Source organism: Trichomycterus rosablanca, chromosome 11 (genome assembly GCF_030014385.1).
Source record: "Trichomycterus rosablanca isolate fTriRos1 chromosome 11, fTriRos1.hap1, whole genome shotgun sequence".
Lineage (NCBI taxonomy): Eukaryota > Metazoa > Chordata > Actinopteri > Siluriformes > Trichomycteridae > Trichomycterus > Trichomycterus rosablanca.
This window is the reverse complement of record NC_085998.1, coordinates 12,714,214-12,731,911: the sequence shown is the minus strand read 5'-3', so window position 1 is coordinate 12,731,911 and position 17,698 is coordinate 12,714,214. Positions and strand designations below refer to the sequence as shown.

Here is a 17,698-nt window from a genome sequence, read left to right as displayed (position 1 = left end):
AGCCACTGCCACTTCATATAAAGATACATAGGCACATGTACACAGTCAAGCAGCAAGTACAATTACAGCTTATAGGCTACTGGAAGATGGTTATAAAATAGCTTAAGCTAACCAACAAACATTTTCCCTTTACAGATATCTAGCAACCCATAGTAATGTACTAATTTCATTAGATGTATACATTTTTAACTATGATTACATATTTGCACTGGTCTACCTTTTGATGTATCCAGTTATGAAGAATTTATAGCCGCTGCCAGCAAAACTCCTCACAGATAGTGGTTAAACCCAGGGTCTCAGCTGCACCCCTGTGTCGCCCACAGTTTAAACACATTTTACTTAACAAAAACTACTTTTACTATTGGTGCAAATTAATTTAAAAATACAATTGTAAAACATTAGAAACAAAGACCAAAGGGGGTTATAAAAGTAAAATAAATACATGGACAAATATACACAGTCAAGCTGCAAGTATAATTACAGCCTGTTGGCTATGGTAGCTTCAGAAAAAGACAGAAATCTGGCAACCCATGGTACTGTAGGCTTACATGCAGTAATTTTGAACTATGATTAGATATTTGAGCTGGTCTACTTTAGAAGTGTCCATTTATAGTTTTTTTTTTTTAATGTTCTACTAAACAAAAACTACTTCTATTATTACTACTAGTGCAAATTAATTTAAAAATGCTTAGAAGAATGAAAATAAAATATTAGAAAATGAGAAAAAGAAAGACCCAAAGGTGGTTATAAAATAGAAAAATAAATACATGGAAACATTTGAAAGTAGCAAGTACAATGACAGCCTATTGGCTACTGGTAGCTTCTTATATATATATATATATATATATATATATATATATATATATATATATATATATATATATATATATATATATATATATATATATATATATATAAAAAGGCAAATACAGACAAACTTTTTTTTCTTTTACAGAAATCTGGCAACCCATAGTACTGTAGCTTTAAATTTAGTAATTTTGAACAATGATTTCATATTTGTGCTGGTCAACTTTAGAGGTGCCCGTTTATTAAGTACATTTTGTTTTACTTAACAAATACCACTTCTACCATAATTACTATTAGTGCAAATTAATTAAAAAATGCTTAGAGAAATGACAAAATGACAATGGACACATTTGAAAGCAGCAAGTACAATTACAGCCTGTTGCTTCTTATTTCTTATTAAAAAAAATAAAAAGTCTAATAGAGACAAACTTTTATTTTTACTTTTACGGATATCTAGCAACCCATACTGTAGATTTAAATGCAGTAATTTTGAACAATTATTTGATATTTTAACAGGTCTACTTTAGAGGTGTCCGTGTATTAAGAATCTATAACAGCTGCCAGCCAATCAGAACTAAGGCTTCTATATGGCTGTGATATAAATTCCAGAAATGAAATGCCGTTAGTGGAATGACAGACAGGCAAAGTTATCTGCCAAGTCTCAAGGACAAAACTTGATTCAGTTTTAACCCAAATCATATTTTGACAGCAGAGTCAAATGCAAAGCGGGAAAATGTCAATGCTGTCAGAGCCGTCACTGAGAGGTCTGCAGTGTTAATGCCAGCCACACACTCCACACACAGCTGCTTCAGTGAGCGGCCATATCTGGGTTTGCCTTAGCTTCACTGCTGTAATCACAGACCTGCCACCTTTCCCTTAGTGTGAGCATTCACTGATGTGCATGGAAACCTCCGGGGGACACGGCGACGACCCTCAAAGGCCTGTCTGTTTGGCTATCAATCTGCCAGCCAATCACGGCTCAAAGATCACACCTTGGGCCGACACCCATCGCTGCCAGACTGGCAATCACTCATGCCAGAAGACTTGAGTGTGTCACATTACTGCCACTGAGAGGGGGGAAGACAGGAGGGTTACAGAAGGGGAAGGATGAAGTGCAGGAATAAATGTAGACTCACACACATTCACACACACACACAACTCCAGTCTGCCCATTATTCTCTTCACCTCTTTGGCAATGGAATTTTGGGACAAAACTATTCAAAGGCCAGCAGTATGGTGGTGCAGTCGACAGTGGAGGTACTAAGCACCAGAGGTTTGATACTTGACTCTGGTTACTGTCTGTATAGTCACACAGGGCTAGTATTAATGTTTCTGAAATAGGCTTACCGTATGATTTAGTTCTTTTTGATTTTTTGTCTTATAGGTAATAGCACACCACTGAGCTCCTCTCTTTTTCCAGCTCTAGACCAAATTTTCCTTATAAAGTCGACAGACTCCGCCCACAGGTACTCCTCTCTTAGTTTTAGGAACTTGAAGGTTTTACTACTTGAAAATACACAACTATTCTTATCTACGTATATCTGTTTTTTCAAATGTTAAAAGAAAAAAATGAAAATACTGTTAGCTTTGCTGATGTGTTCATTTCTCTCTCTCTCTCTCTCTCTCTCTCTCACTCCCAGTTCTATTGCTGCCAGCAGACTGACATTGAGTTGTGTTATTGAAATGACAGTAGCCACAGGGCATCAGTTGGGATCATGAGGTTTATTTAGACTTCTAAACAAAGCCAAAGTGCTGATCTAAAGTAGACAGCATCACAACATCACAGATTATCAAAATGCAGTTCTACATCTGAATACGTCTGAGAGGGAGAAAGTGTGTGAGAGGGAGAAAGTGTGTGAGAGGGTAAATGTGTGTGAGAGGGCAAATGTAAAAGGGAGAAGACAAGTAAGAGGATGAATGTAAGAGAGTAAATATGTGTGAAAGGCTGAGTGTGTGATGGTAAATATGTCGAATAGGGAGAGTGTGTGTGAAAGGGTGAATAGGTTTCAGATGGTAAATGTGTGAGAGGGTGAATATGAGTGAGAGGGTGAATGTGTGAAAGGGTAAATATGTGTGTGAGAGAGAATAAATGTATGAGAGGGTGTGTATATGTAAGAGGGTGTGTATATGTGAGAAGGTGAATATGAGAGGGTAAATATGTGAGAGGGTGAATGAGTGAGAGGGTGAATATGAGTAAGAGGATGAACAAGTGAGAGGATGAATGAGAGGGTAAATATATTTGAGAGGTTGAATGAGTGGGAGGGTGAATATGAGTGAAAGGATGAATATGAGTAAGAGGATGAACAAGTGAGAGGATGAATGAGAGGGTAAATATATTTGAGAGGTTGAATGAGTGGGAGGGTGAATATGAGTGAAAGGATGAATATGAGTAAGAGGGTTAATACAGTATATGTGAGAGGGTGAGTATGTGAGAGGATGAATGTATGAAAGGGTGTGTTTATGCGAGAGGGTGAACGTGTGTGAGAGGATGAGTATGTGTGAGAGGGTGAATATGAGTAAGAGGGTTAATATATGTGAGAGAGGATGACTATGAAAGGGTGTGTTTATGCGAGAGGGTGAATGTGTGTGAGAGGGTGAGTATATGTGAGAGGGTGAGTATGAGTGAGAGGGTGAATGTGTGAGAGGGTGAATATGAGTGAGAAGGTGAATGTGTGTGAAAAGGTGAATGTGTGTGAGAAGGTGAATGTATGAAAGGGTGAATATGAGTGAGAAGGGGGAATGTGTGCGAGAGGGTGAAAATGAGTGGGTAAGCCAGGGTGTAAATCGTGCTTCATGCTCAGCTCAGAAACCCTGCCAGCTCCTCTAATGCTTTTTTTAATACTTCTGCTGCCTTTTAATTGCAATGAGACCTTGAGGGCATTACAGTCCACACACAATCTCTGTCTCTCTGTCTCTCACACACACACGTCTCTCTCTCTCTGTCTCTCTTTCTCTATCTCTGTCTCGCTCTCTCTCTCTCACACACACAATCTCTCTGTCTCACACACACGTCTCTCTCTCTCTGTCTCTCTTTCTCTATCTCTGTCTCTGTCTCACACACACAATCTCTGTCTCACACACACGTCTCTCTCTCTGTCTCTCTTTCTCTATCTCTGTCTCTCGCTCACACACACACAATCACACACACAATCACACACACAATCACACACACAATCACACACACAATCACACACACAATCACACACACAATCACACACACACACTCTCACTGTGGTCTCTCTCTGTCTAAGCTGAAGGGCAGTACCCAGGGAACAGGTGCTGCAGTGTATGTAGAGAGTTGGATAGAGAGGGAATAAAAGAATGAGATATGTTCAATGCTCATTTGTGAGAAACTGAAGTGCTGTTTTGTTCTAAGTGCTACTGTGTCTATGGTGAATCAACAGATTACAGGTGAGGATGAGAATTTTCAAAGAGATGCAGGTTTTTAGGGCTAATATCAAATCAATACAGAGAACAGAGGTCAACAGAGCTATGTTACACCCAGATCTCTGGTCTGGTTTATTCTTGCACATACTGCTGAATACTTGTTACCCTTCAGTGGAACGTTTTACACATTTCCAGGCTATTGTCTATTAGGGAGTTTGAGATGTTCCTCCCATTTTAGTGTTATTGTATCATGTCTGATTGTACTTTCTTTCTACGTCCCAAAAACAAGCAAACATATGTAATGACCAATGGGAGTAAGTACATCAGTGAATGGATGGGTGTGAACTGACTGGTTATGGTCAGGGTTTCAAGTATAGGCTCAAAGTGATCAATACATAAATAAGTTCCTTAAAATGGCTTAACTATGGCTCGACTTTTCTAAGACATGTAGTTTATGTAGATGTAAAGATTAGACTCAATGAACTGGATTCCATATGTGATTTTACCACTTTTGAAAGGGTAGTAAAATATAAATGTAACCTGTAGAAAGTGTTTACTACACACAGAATTGTTCTCAGTTGTACCATCAGAGAAAATGACAACGATCCAGGGTCCCACTGTCCAGATTTATTTATTTCATTATTTTTTTTGAAGAAAGGGGAAAACATAAAACAAGAAACAAAATGTATATGGTGAAAAAGAGATTTTATACCAGGACTTTCTTCTGTGTGAATGTGCTCAGTAATGAGGTATGAATGGTAACGTAAATACCGATGTGGTTTTTAACTGTATTAAACATTCTTCAGTTTATATGCAGTAGTCATAAATTGCAATAATTTTAAAATACTAAAGGAAAAATATAAAAATATGACAAGATAAGCAAATAAAAAGAATTTTGTAACATAACGACCTGCCATTTCCAAAGTAGCTGGTAGGTAGAGTGGTGCAGGTTGACATTGTGTAGCACTCCTTAAGCTACACTTTAAAGCATTCTCTGCACCTCATCATACGTTACTCAGTACACCTGGGGGTAACACTTTAGAAGTGTAACCATTTACATTTACATTTTCAGCATTTAGCAGACGCTTTTATCCAAAGCGACTTACACAATGAGCTGAACACGATCGTGTAACCGGGGCCCAAGTGTTCTTTTGTTTTGTCTCAAGCCTATTACTTTGTTCCCTTAATTTCCTGTTGATTATGTCGTGTAGATTGCAGTGTTTTTGCACCAATACTGAGGCCAGCCTCCTTTTTAATTCTTGAATATTGTTAATGTTACTTTGTTCCTTTTCTTTCTTTTCCTTTTTTTAGTGTTGTGTTTCAGCAACAGTTTTGTTCTTCTGTGGTTAGGTCTCCTGCAATTGGGTTCATGCTTAAATATCTCAGGTAGACCTGGCACTCCCGTCACGAGATCCTTAACCCTCAATTGCTTGCCTTGTATGTGGTCAGAATTAGCTGCTTTGCATAAAAGTGCCTGTTAAACGCTGTAAACAGCCATGATTAAAAAATCTGCCAAAAAATTTTGACAAAACACAAATTTCTTTAGGGGTTTATTTGGGCTGTATCATTTATTTGTAATATGTATTATGTGATTTAATTTGTAGGTTATCCAGTAACCAGCAATGCAAATCAATGTCTTTTGACACTGAAAATGTTTTTGTAAACACAGCACAAGTTTGCCACTCTATTATTGTCCATTTATGTCCATAATACCCAGGACGGGGCACCAGTCCATCATAGGGCTTCAACCATTTCAAATTCGGATCCCAAACTCAGAAACTGAGAGCCTATTACTAATGTAAAAATTAATTTCTATATAAGAAACACAAATATAACAGCTTTATTAATATTCAAAGAAAATGCAAAGTTAAAGCTGCACGTCAATTTGGCACGTTTATTATTCCGAATGCTAAAAGCCTACATCAGCTTACATTAATGTTCAGACTGTCGAGGTAAGCTCCATCAACCCTCATGCTGATAAATCTCCTCGTGTTAAAAGGTGCTGCCTAAAAGCCTAAAAAGTATCTGCTAATTAATCAGTTACACACAGAAATGAGATGATAATAAGGTATTAGGTACGCTTGGATAGGTAAGACCGGGGTGGGCAGGAGAAACTGGAATAGAGTGTCTGGGGAACCACACGAGTGCCTTACACCTCCGATAACGGCTTTAGCGGCGTAATTCGTCAGCCGCAGAGAATGTGGTAAGTCACGTAATGGCACATCTTGCATCCTGGTCAGACACTCGTGCCAGTCAGAACAAAGGATGGCAGTGAAGGCTGGGTAATAGCCAAGATCCAAGAAAAATAGCCTTAGATGGTGACGGAGAAAGCTATACATCCTTGTTAGCAGTCAAGGGTTAAAACATGCACACACACACACACACACACACACACACACACACACACACACACACACACACACACACACAGGCAATACAAATACACTCCCATCACCCAGCTGAAGCAGATTCATACTGAGCTTGTGCGAGATTTACAACCCCAATTCCAATGAAGTTGGGACGTTGTGTAAAACAAATTAAACAGAAAACGATGATTTGCAAATCCTTTTCAACCTATATTCAATTGAATACACTACAAAGACAAGATATTTAATGTTCAAACGGATAAACTTTATTGTTTTTTTTGCTCATTTAGAATTTGATGCCTGCAACACATTCCAAAAAAGTTGGGACAGGGGCAACAAAAGTTGAGGAATGCTCAAAAAAGACCTGTTTGGAACATTCCACAGGTGAACAGGTTAATTGGAAACAGGTGAGTGTCATGATTGGGTATAAAGGGAGCATCCCCGAAAGGCTCAGTCGTTCACAAGCAAGGATGGGGCGAGGTTCACCACTTTGTGAACAACTTCGTGAGCAAATAGCCCAACAGTTTAAGGACAATGTTTCTCAATGTGCAATTTGCAAGGAATTTAGGGATTTCATCATCTACAGTCCATAATATCATCAAAAGATTCAGAGAATCTGGAGAAATCTGTGCAAGTAAGCGGCAAGGCCGAAAACCAACATTGAATGCCCGTGACCTTCGATCCCTCAGGCGGCACTGCATTAAAAACCGACATCATTCTGTAACGGATATTACCACATGGGCTCAGGAACACTTCAGAAAACCATTGTCAGTGAACACAGTTCATCCCTCCATCTACAAGTGCAAGTTAAAAGTCTACCATGCAAAGCGAAAGCCATATATCAACAACACCCAGAAACGCCGCCGGCTTCTCTGGGCCCGAGCTCATCTGAGATGGACTGACGCAAAGTGGAAAAGTGTCCTGTGGTCTGACGAGTCCACATTTCAAATCGTTTTTGGAAATCATGGACGTCGTGTCCTCCGGGCCAAAGAGGAAAAGGACTGTCCGGATTGTTATCAGCGCAAAGTTCAAAAGCCAGCATCTCTGATGGTATGGGGGTGTGTTAGTGCATGGGTAACTTGCACATCTGTGAAGGCACCATTAATGCTGACAGGTACATACAGGTTTTGGAGCAACATATGCTGCCATCCAAGCAATGTCTTTTTCAGGGACGTCCCTGCTTATTTCAGCAAGACAATACCAAGCCACATTCTGCACGTGTTACAACAGCGTGGCTTCATAGTAAAAGAGTGCGGGTACTAGACTGGCCTGCCTGCAGTCCAGACCTGTCTCCCATTGAAAATGTGTGGCGCATTATGAAGCGCAAAATACGACAACGGAGACCCCGGACTGGTGAGCAACTGAAGTTGTACATCAAGCAAGAATGGGAAAGAATTCCACCTACAAAGCTTCAACAATTAGTGTCCTCAGTTCCCAAACGCTTATTGAGTGTTGTTAAAAGGAAAGGCGATGTAACACAGTGGTAAACATGCCCCTGTCCCAACTTTTTTGGAACGTGTTGCAGGCATCAAATTCAAAATGAGTGAATATTTGCAAAAAAAACAATAAAGTTTATCCGTTTGAACATTAAATATCTTGTCTTTGTAGTGTATTCAATTGAATATGGGTTGAAAAGGATTTGCAAATCATCATATTCTGTCATCCCAACTTCATTGGAATTGGGGTTGTACTTTCTTTTTTCCTAATCATGACTGTTTTTGGTAAAACATTGTAGTTCCAAATACTGTGCTGTCCACAGACCAGCAAGCTTTACATCACCACAAGGTTGGTGGCTTCAAAATCATGACCTTAGTTGCTTTCACATTTAGTTTGTTGCTAATCACAGTTAAACAATGTAAAGAATGCTCAACTTTGAATGGTTCCACAGTTGAGTTTAATGTCATGTTTTACACACTTCGGTTACATTCATTACAGACACGCTAGTTACTTGTTACACAAGATTCATCAGTTCACAAGTTCAATACCAAATGCTGTAATGGACAGTTTAGTATCTACAATTAACCTGACTGCACGTCTTCGGACTGTGGGAGGAAACCCACACAGACATGGGGAGAACATGCAAACTACACAGAAAGGGCAGAGACCACACCAAACCCAGGATCTTCTTGCTGTAAGGCGACAGTGCTACCCACTGAGCCATCGTGCTGCCCCCACCTATAAGAGGCAGATGTTTCATCATATACATTTTTTGCAAACCCACCACCACCCCTCATGGTTGTGGGCAGTCAAAGGGTCAGCAGTGATCTGTGTGTGCAAGGTCATGTATACCAATGGTTCTCATCCCTAGGGGGCCTCAATAAGCCTTGAGAGGAATAATGTTGCATTTAATTGAGAAGAGTAAAAATGAATCTCACTTGATGGGACGGGACAATCAATAGGCTGTTGGCATTCTTGTGATGTGATGTTGATCTATTTAAACTACTTATAAGCCTACGTTAAGTCTTTGAGAATAGACACACTTTTTATGTGAATGCCCCCTTAGACTATGGGTGTGTTCGAAAACGTAGTTTTCTCTATTTAAAAGTTCGAAGACTTTTAAATAGAGAGACTCAAAACCTTTCTTTTTAGCAGAATTTACGAGTAATTTTTAATTAATGTAGTGATTGCAGCTGTTTTTTATTGCTTTTTTTTTTGTGATTTCGTTTATCTTATGGCACTTTGAGATTTGTACCAAATGTAAAGTGCGTTACAAATTAAATGTATTATTATTATTACATAGGCAGCTTCCTAAGTAGAGAGGATTCTAATAAATCATTGACTTATAAGGCAGGTTATTCGAACACACTACTTAGCGATTACATCAGTTTCACTTACTGAGCTAACACAGTTAGCATCATGCCATTCAAACCAATGGGATGAGGTGGCTCTTGCTAGCATGTTAACTAACATCTCCCTCCGTGTACCGAAAACGGTTAAATTGTCAGACAAGACCTAACTTGCAAATAAATTTAATTGAATGCTGGGATTGCCTTCGCCTCTAAGGCAGCATCGGATGCTCCCTCGTTCTTGAGTCAAAATACAGTTATAGTTTTAAGATGCCTAATTACTGAGGATTTTAAGGCATCTAGGATTTCGAACAGTCTCGAAAATGCTATGTAGAGTGCTCACTAGGTTTTCGAACACACCCTTTGAAGCAAGACCCTTGACCCTCAACCCTCAATTGCTTGGACTGTGTGTGGTCGCAACTGTAAGTTACATTAGATAAAAGCATCTGCTAAATGTCGTAGATATAATAACTTCAGGTGTATTTAACCATGTAATATGCAGCCATGTATCATAGTGTATGCCATATGTATGGCATATGTATGCCATGTATCATAGTGTTTCATTAGGGCTGCAGTTCCATCAGACATTTCTCTTCACTTCGCTCAAAAAAAGAACCAATGAACAAGCATAAAACATTCATCTCCTGTAAAATCGTTGGTTGCTTCTCTATTGCTCCATCATTTCCACTAAAGTTAAGAAACTGGCGGGTGTAGACATTTAAAGATATTTATATGATTTGATATTTGCTTACTGAATGATGAGCAGTCAATATTGATATGCTGGTCAGACATTGGCGTATAATATTCTATTTACCTTTCATTCTAACAACAGCGTCTGTAGATAAATAGAAAAATCTAAACAAAAGACCCATTTGACTCTCTGTTGGCTTTTGCCGGATGATTTCCGGGAGCTGCTGTGGGTGAAAAGTTCAGAATCTACATTTGCATCGATACTGCACTGCCTCCAGGGTAAAAGTAAGATAGTGGCATTATTCACTGGAAATGTAGTATGTGCGTTGTTTCCAGTCTAATGTTGGTGTACAGAATACAGAACCAGACACAGACGGCTATTTAAATTTGGAAAATTGGATAGAATATGGGGTGCAATTAGGAATTTGCTATTAAAATAATGAAATGTGTCATGTTGAAAAATGTAATCATTTATCGTCTAACCATTGCTTTATTCTATTCAGGGCTGCGGTGGGTATGATTCACTGGTACGATTCACTGCCGAGTAGGAAACACCCTGAATAGGTCGCCCGTCCATCACAAGGCAAACACACTCACACACATCTAAGGGCAATATTTTTTTTTCTCTGAATTTTTCCCCCAATTTTCTCCCCTTATCTAGTTGTATCCAATTAGCCTGATTGCACAACGCTTCACCTCTACCGATACAACCCTCCACTGCTGACTGAAGAGCTTCGCAACTGACACACGCCCCCTCCGACATGTGATCAGTACAGACTGCCTTTTTTCACCTGCACGAGGAGTTCATATGCTGACCAGCCCTGTGCATGGAGAGCCACACCCTGATTAACATTATTCCCCAACTCTGTACAGGTCGTAACTACACCAGTTATGAGGAACCCTGGTCCGGCTTACCAACCCTGTGAACAACAGCCAATCGTTGTTCATGTGGCCACCCAGCCCAGTCAGATGGCAGAGCTGAGATTCGGTATGATGTATTCTAAATCCCAGCTCTGGTGTGCTAGCGTTTTACCTCTGTGCCACCTGAGCGGCCCCCTAAGAGCAATATTTTAATTTATCCTTTTTTTTGAGAAACCAGTAACAAACTTGTATGAATGTGTTAGAATCACTTAGGGAAGATATTCCAGGACACGTTGAAGCATTGAATATGGTTGGCAAATTTCTGTATTATCTAACTGCATTAGGATAAATAGCATGGATTTTCCATGTCCGTGAAAATTCAAATGATATGAGCTTAAATTAAATTTCCCCTCTTTACTCAGATATTTAAGAGCCGTGGGACAGTACAGCGGAAAATAAAGAGCCGCCTGCTGATGGTCCCCAGGTAACAGCGTATTGATTAAACAATATGCTTAAGCTGTATGAATGTATTTAAACATAAGCACTTGATTAATGAAGCAGTGGATTATTGACTGGTGTTAATGCAATGCTCAGTCTCTGGAAATGCTTCTATTGGATTAGATCAGTACTTCTTATCCATTACACTCTTTCATACTAGGATTATTCATCCCCAGACATAAATCTTACCTCTGATTGTATTTACATTGCTGATTTTTAATAATGTGTACAGTTTGGTCCAAAAGACAAAAGTCGTGATTTACAAGTGTGTAAATAATGCAAATACTACAAAGTAGAGATGGACCGATCGGGGTTTTTGGCATCGATTCCGATCTCCGATCTCCTTTCAGGGACATCGGCCGATAGCCGATTCCAATCGGGGGGGGGGGGGGGGGGGATTAGCAGGAAATAAACTTAAAAAGAGCCTCACAGTGAAGATAAACCGGAGCAGCGCGCATGTGTGTGTGTGTGTGTGTGTGTGTGTGTGTGTGTGTGTGTGTGTGTGTGTGTGTGTGTGTGTGTGTGTGTGCCTTTAGAAGAGACGCTTTGTTCACAGTATCGCTATAAGTGATTCATTGATTCATGAGTTGATTCGTTTTTATGTGAAGCGTAAGTTTCTCTTCTCAGTTGACTCTCCGTGTTTACTGTTATTAATTAAATGTCGTGGTTTTAAATAAACACCAGCTACTACAGAACATTCTGTGTTACTCTCTTACATTAAAAAGCTTAATTAAACTGCTATTACCACAGATCTGTAACCGAGTCAGACTCGTTCCGTCTAAGGAGCTAAAAGTTTTCTAAAAGTTCAGCAGATGATCCTGAACTAACAAATTTGGTAATGAATAAACTTTTGCCTCGGATTGGCTCTGTAACGTCTTCTGTTCTCATCTACATCACAAGTAAGAACCGCTTACGATTTACCAAAGTGAACCAGGAGTTTATATAACGTGCTGATAGAATCGACTCAGATGTGACCGGGTTGAATTATCTTTTTAAAGTAAATATTACAATCAGCAAAATTACATCGTAAGAGCTTTCACGATGGTTTCTGTACGATGGTTGATGAATGGTGATGTGATGGTTGGTGCTTCATAGCTCAAAGTCTGGATCAATCCACTGAGCTGTTAACTTAACATGGTCTTTATATATCACACGATCGGATCGGCTACTTTTAGGAAATATCGCCGATAGCATATTTTGATTAAAAATCGGCCGATACCGATTCGTAGCCGATCGATCGTCCCATCTCTACTACAAAGTGCTCCTATATAATAAGTGGAGCTGATATAATGGACAGTGAGTGTAGAAACAAGGAGGTGGTTTTAATGTTAAAGCTGATCGGTGTATATAAGCTACAGGCCCTAATTTTTCTTCCTACTCCCCAAATCAGAATCAGAATCAGAATCAGAATCGGGCTTTATTGGCCAAGTATGCTCACACATACAAGGAATTTGTTTTTGGTTACACAGATGCTTGCAGTGCACGAAAAATACAATACAGACAATCTTATTCACACAGCTCACTCTCTCTCTAACACACACATTCATACCTGTAAACATAGAAAACATTGTAAACATTTAGCATGTGCAATTTACATTGTAATTTTAAAAAGGTGCAGTTTTGTGCAATATAAAAACTATAGAAAATATAAAAATATATAAATATGAAATGGAAGTAAAGGTGAAAATCCTGTGTATGCCATTACATAAATGAAATAGGTAGTTTTTGATGTGCAAGTGTCCCGAGTATTAACAGTACAGTAGTGTTCAATTGTTCATGAGCGTAATGGAGTTTGGATAAAAGCTTCTCTGTAGCCTGGTCGTTCGGGTCTTCATGTGGCTGAAGCGTCGGCCTGATGGAAGGCACCGAAACAGGTGATGACCAGGGTGAAACGGGTCAGTGATGATTTTCTCTGCACGCTTCCTGGTTCTGGAGGCATGCAGGTCCAGCAGTGTGGGCAGCTTTACACCGATGGTCCTCTCTGCAGACTTGATGATGCGCTGCAGTCTCTTGGTGTCATGTTTTGTGATAGCGCTGCCCCACACTGTGATGGATGTGGTGACGATGGACTCTATGATGGCTGTGTAGAACTGCACCATCAGCTCTTGGGGTAGGTTGAACTTCCTCAGCTGGTACAGAAAGTACATCCTCTGTTGAGCCCTCTTGATGATGGAGTTGATGTTGCTGTCCCACTTCAGGTCCTTGGAGATCGTTGTGCCCAGGAACTTGTAGGACTCTTCCAGTGCACTTCCAGTGAAAGTTCTTTTTCACTAACTGTTTTTATTTCATCAGTTATGAAGAACTATAAAAATTTATTGCTGTAAGATTCTTTAATTCTATAACACATAGAGGACCATACTTTCATTTCATATCAATACCAATAACAGTCATTAAGAGACTGCAATTAAACCAGTGCATTGGAGGCATCCGTGTGTTACAATCTGAATTGAAAAGTTTGAAACAAATAAAACATTTTGAAACAAATGGGCTGTAAATGTGATACTTAGATCAATTTTAATTTCAAGCCTAATTGCTAACAGTTAGAAATTGTTCAATTCCATATTAAGTGTCTCCCTAAAGAAAGTTACATTACTTTTTAATGCTGGAGGGTCAACTGGGTAAAAGATTGTGGCTATTGGACACCACTGGCTCTCATATTATGGATGGACAAAGTGTTTATGTATTATTCTAAAAAAAAAAGATAAATAATACATAAAAGCAAAACTGTGTCACAATTATTTGCCCTCTAGAAGTTCCTGTAAACGAGACACAACTGAAGCATTTTTGTACAGTTCTTGGACACCCCCTAGTCAAATTCCTATCTATTTAAAATGAAATAAGTTAAAATATAATTAAGAGAAAACTATCCTGTGTGCATTTAAATGCATGTTTACTGTCGCCAGTACATGGCAGGGCAAACACACATGAATTCACACCTAGGGCAATTTTAGTATCTCTAATTAACCTGAGCATGGGTTTCCTCCCACAGTCCAAAAACATGCAGTCAGGTTAATTGGAGACACTGAATTGCCCTATAGGTGAATGGGTGTGTGTATGTGTGTGTGTCTGCCCTGCGATGGACTGGCACCCCGTCCAGGGTGTTACTGTGTGCCTTGCGCCCATTGAAAAGCTGGGATAGGCTCCAGCACCCCCCACGACCTGGTTAAGAGAGTGAGTGAGTGAGTGAGAGTAATTAACCTGACTGCATGTCTTTGGACTCTAGGAGAAAACCAGAGCACCCGGTGAAAACCCACATGGACATGGGGAGAACATCTGAACTCCACAGAAAGGACCTGGACCACTCCACCTGGGAATCGAACCCAGGACATTCTTGCTGTGAGGTGACCATATGATGCCATGCTCCCACGGAAATGCCCTTCCCGCTGCTTTACTATAACAGTGAGCCGGCCGATCGCCACAATACATTTATAAGCCATGTTGCCTTGTTTGGATTCATGGCAAAGTAATCTACATTTTTATTCAAAATATCCTGCTACTTGTATTAAGTCCATAACACAAAAAAGCTAATACTGGGCTGTGGTATGAGTCAAAGTGATTCTCTGACAGAATGTAGACACCTAGCAGACTGATAACACTACTAAGATTTGATACTTACAACATTACAGATCCACACACTCTTACACACACCCTTACAGACACACAGTATTAGGAGCAGTTTAGGACGGCAGATGGGAGATGTAGACCATGAACAGATTATCCTTCCATGACAGCTCCTCAAACAAAAATATGCAAATAGGCTAGTGTGGAACTAGCGAGCCCGAAACGCTTACACGCGTTCACACTGTTAAACAAGTACGTGAACAAAGAGCGAGGTTGTTAGATCTCGTCCATACTGAGTACAACTCCTGTACATCTGAATCTACATTTTCCTCTTCTACATACAATAAATCTCCTCTGTGTTAATCTGTGTCTTATCTCTCAGTGCAGCTCTGCTCAACCTCACACAACAGACTCTTATCAACCATCACTCTCAATCAACCACATCAGGTTTTGAAACTTACAACAGCCAATCAATCCCACCATCACTGTAGCTCATATTTATTTATTCATTCAATAATTTATTAGGATTTGAAATTCATGTTTTACACTTTGGTTACATTTATGACAGGACAAGTGGTTACAGGTCAGACATGATTCATCAGTTCAAGTTCAGTGTCAAATTTTGTATCTCCAATTCACCTAACTCACACATCTTTGGACTTTGAACATGCATGCAACCTCCACACAGAAAGGACTCAGACCACTCAATCTGAGAATCAAACCCAGAACCCACAACTTCCCACAACGTTTGTCACCAAATAATTGCAAATGTGGCAGACAAATGCGGAGCAACGAAGAGTTCTTTTAAAATGTAATAAATTCGAATAGATTTCTACGTTGTATAAAGGTGTAGAGGTGTCATTTATTTGCAAATTTGGGCTGGTAGAGACAAAACCGTTTTGGTACGTTGCCTGAGGTTAACTGTGTTAGCTTAGTAAGCTTAAAAATTGCTGTCTAAGTAGTGCATCTAAATAATCTGCCTTATGAGTTCAATGTCTTATTAGAATCCTCTCAATTTAGGCAGCTGCCTAGTTAGGCAGTAGGCAGCAAGGCAGCTCACTAGGTTTTCAGACAGACCAATTATACTCTGAGTATTTTTCAGACAGTAGTGAAGACAGTAATTGTAGAAGTTAAGGTGGTCCACCCTGGTGTTAGAACATAAAATTTTAAAGGTTTGGGTTCTTAAGCACAAGTGTACGCAACGCACTAGCGTACTATACCATGTAGAAAATGCATATCTAAGGTATAGAGTACATAGTAATCTAAATATTAACGATACTAACACACAGTAAAGTTTGTTTGTTTATTAGGATTTTAACGTCATGTTTTTGCACTTTTTTGGTTACATTTAATGACAGTAACGGTAGTTACTCATTACACAAGGTTCATCAGTTCACAAGGTTATATCAAACACATTCATGGACAACTTTGTATCTTCAATTCACCTTACTTGCAAGTCTTTGGACTGTGGGAGGAAACCGGAGCACCCGGAGTAAACCCAAGCAGACACGGGGAGAACATGCAAACTCCACACAGAAAAAACCTGGAACTCCCCACCTGCGGATCGAACCCAGGACCTTCTTGCTGTGAGGCAACAGTGCTACCCACTTAGCCACTGTGCCGCCCCTCAGACTGCAGACAGTAGTTTCAGAAGTTAAAGTGATCCACTCTAGTGTTATAGGCACAACTTTCATTTTCACTAGTGTACTATACCATGTAAAAAAATGCATATTTAAGGTACATAGTATGTAGTAAACTGAATATTAATAATACTAACATACACAGTAAAGTAGTTTTATCCAAAAAAGGATACATGAGTTTTTACAAAATGTGTTAAGTTCCAGTTTATCTGTAATAAAAATTAATAAAGTGGTACATTGTGAAATATCCTACAAACAAAATGACCAGAAAATGGAAGGATTTTAAAAAACAAGTTAATTTATAATACAGCTGTAAAAAATCTACTGTAATTAACATTTTTATTAAAAATATTATATTATTTATTCATAATTATTCATTTTTATTACTATGAATTATGCAAATATATTTAATACTTATTTTTTATTATTATTTACCTTTCAATTTTACCTTCATCTACCATCATTTCTTCACTAAATTGATATTTTTGTTTAAAATTGAATTGAAGAATCAATGGCACTTTTGTAACAATGACACTGAGGTCACACTTTACATTTTCAGCATTTAGCAGACGCTTTTATCCAAAGCGACTTAGTTGTGGCAGTATACAATCTAAGCAATTGAGTGTTATAGGCCTTGCTCAAGGGCCCAACAGTGGAAACCTGGCAGTGGTGAGGCTTGAACCGGCAACCTTCTGATTACTGGACCAGTACCTTAACCACTAGGCTACAGCTGCCCCGCACTTCATTGCCTCGATCACCAAATCAATTTTATTATCTTGTTTCTTCTTCCTTGTTCTGTTTAAGTTATTTATCAGAGCTCTTTACAGCTCTCTGTTTTTTTAAATGTGCCGTGCTGTGTGCCACGAAGGGGCAAATCCCAGTTCATCCATCAACCATGCTTCTCCTCACATGTACCTTCTACACTGACTCAATTCATCATTTACACACCATCTACCCTTGTAGACCAGCAGACATGCTATCGTGAGCTAATCTCCACCTCCTCAGTGCTGTGAGTGCTTGGTGCTTTAGTGACTCAGGGGCAGGTTCATGAATGCGCTGCGGTCCCAGCAGACCGGCTATGTGTGATAATTCAGGGATTTAG

At 39.4% G+C, this 17,698-nt stretch overlaps 1 protein-coding gene across 8 annotated transcripts in view; it reads right to left on the bottom strand.

Moving 5' to 3' along the window:
* Positions 1-17,698, bottom strand: part of celf6 (CUGBP Elav-like family member 6) — a 237,279-nt gene that overhangs the window by 186,826 nt on the left and 32,755 nt on the right. The gene's annotated exons all lie outside the window — the stretch shown is intronic.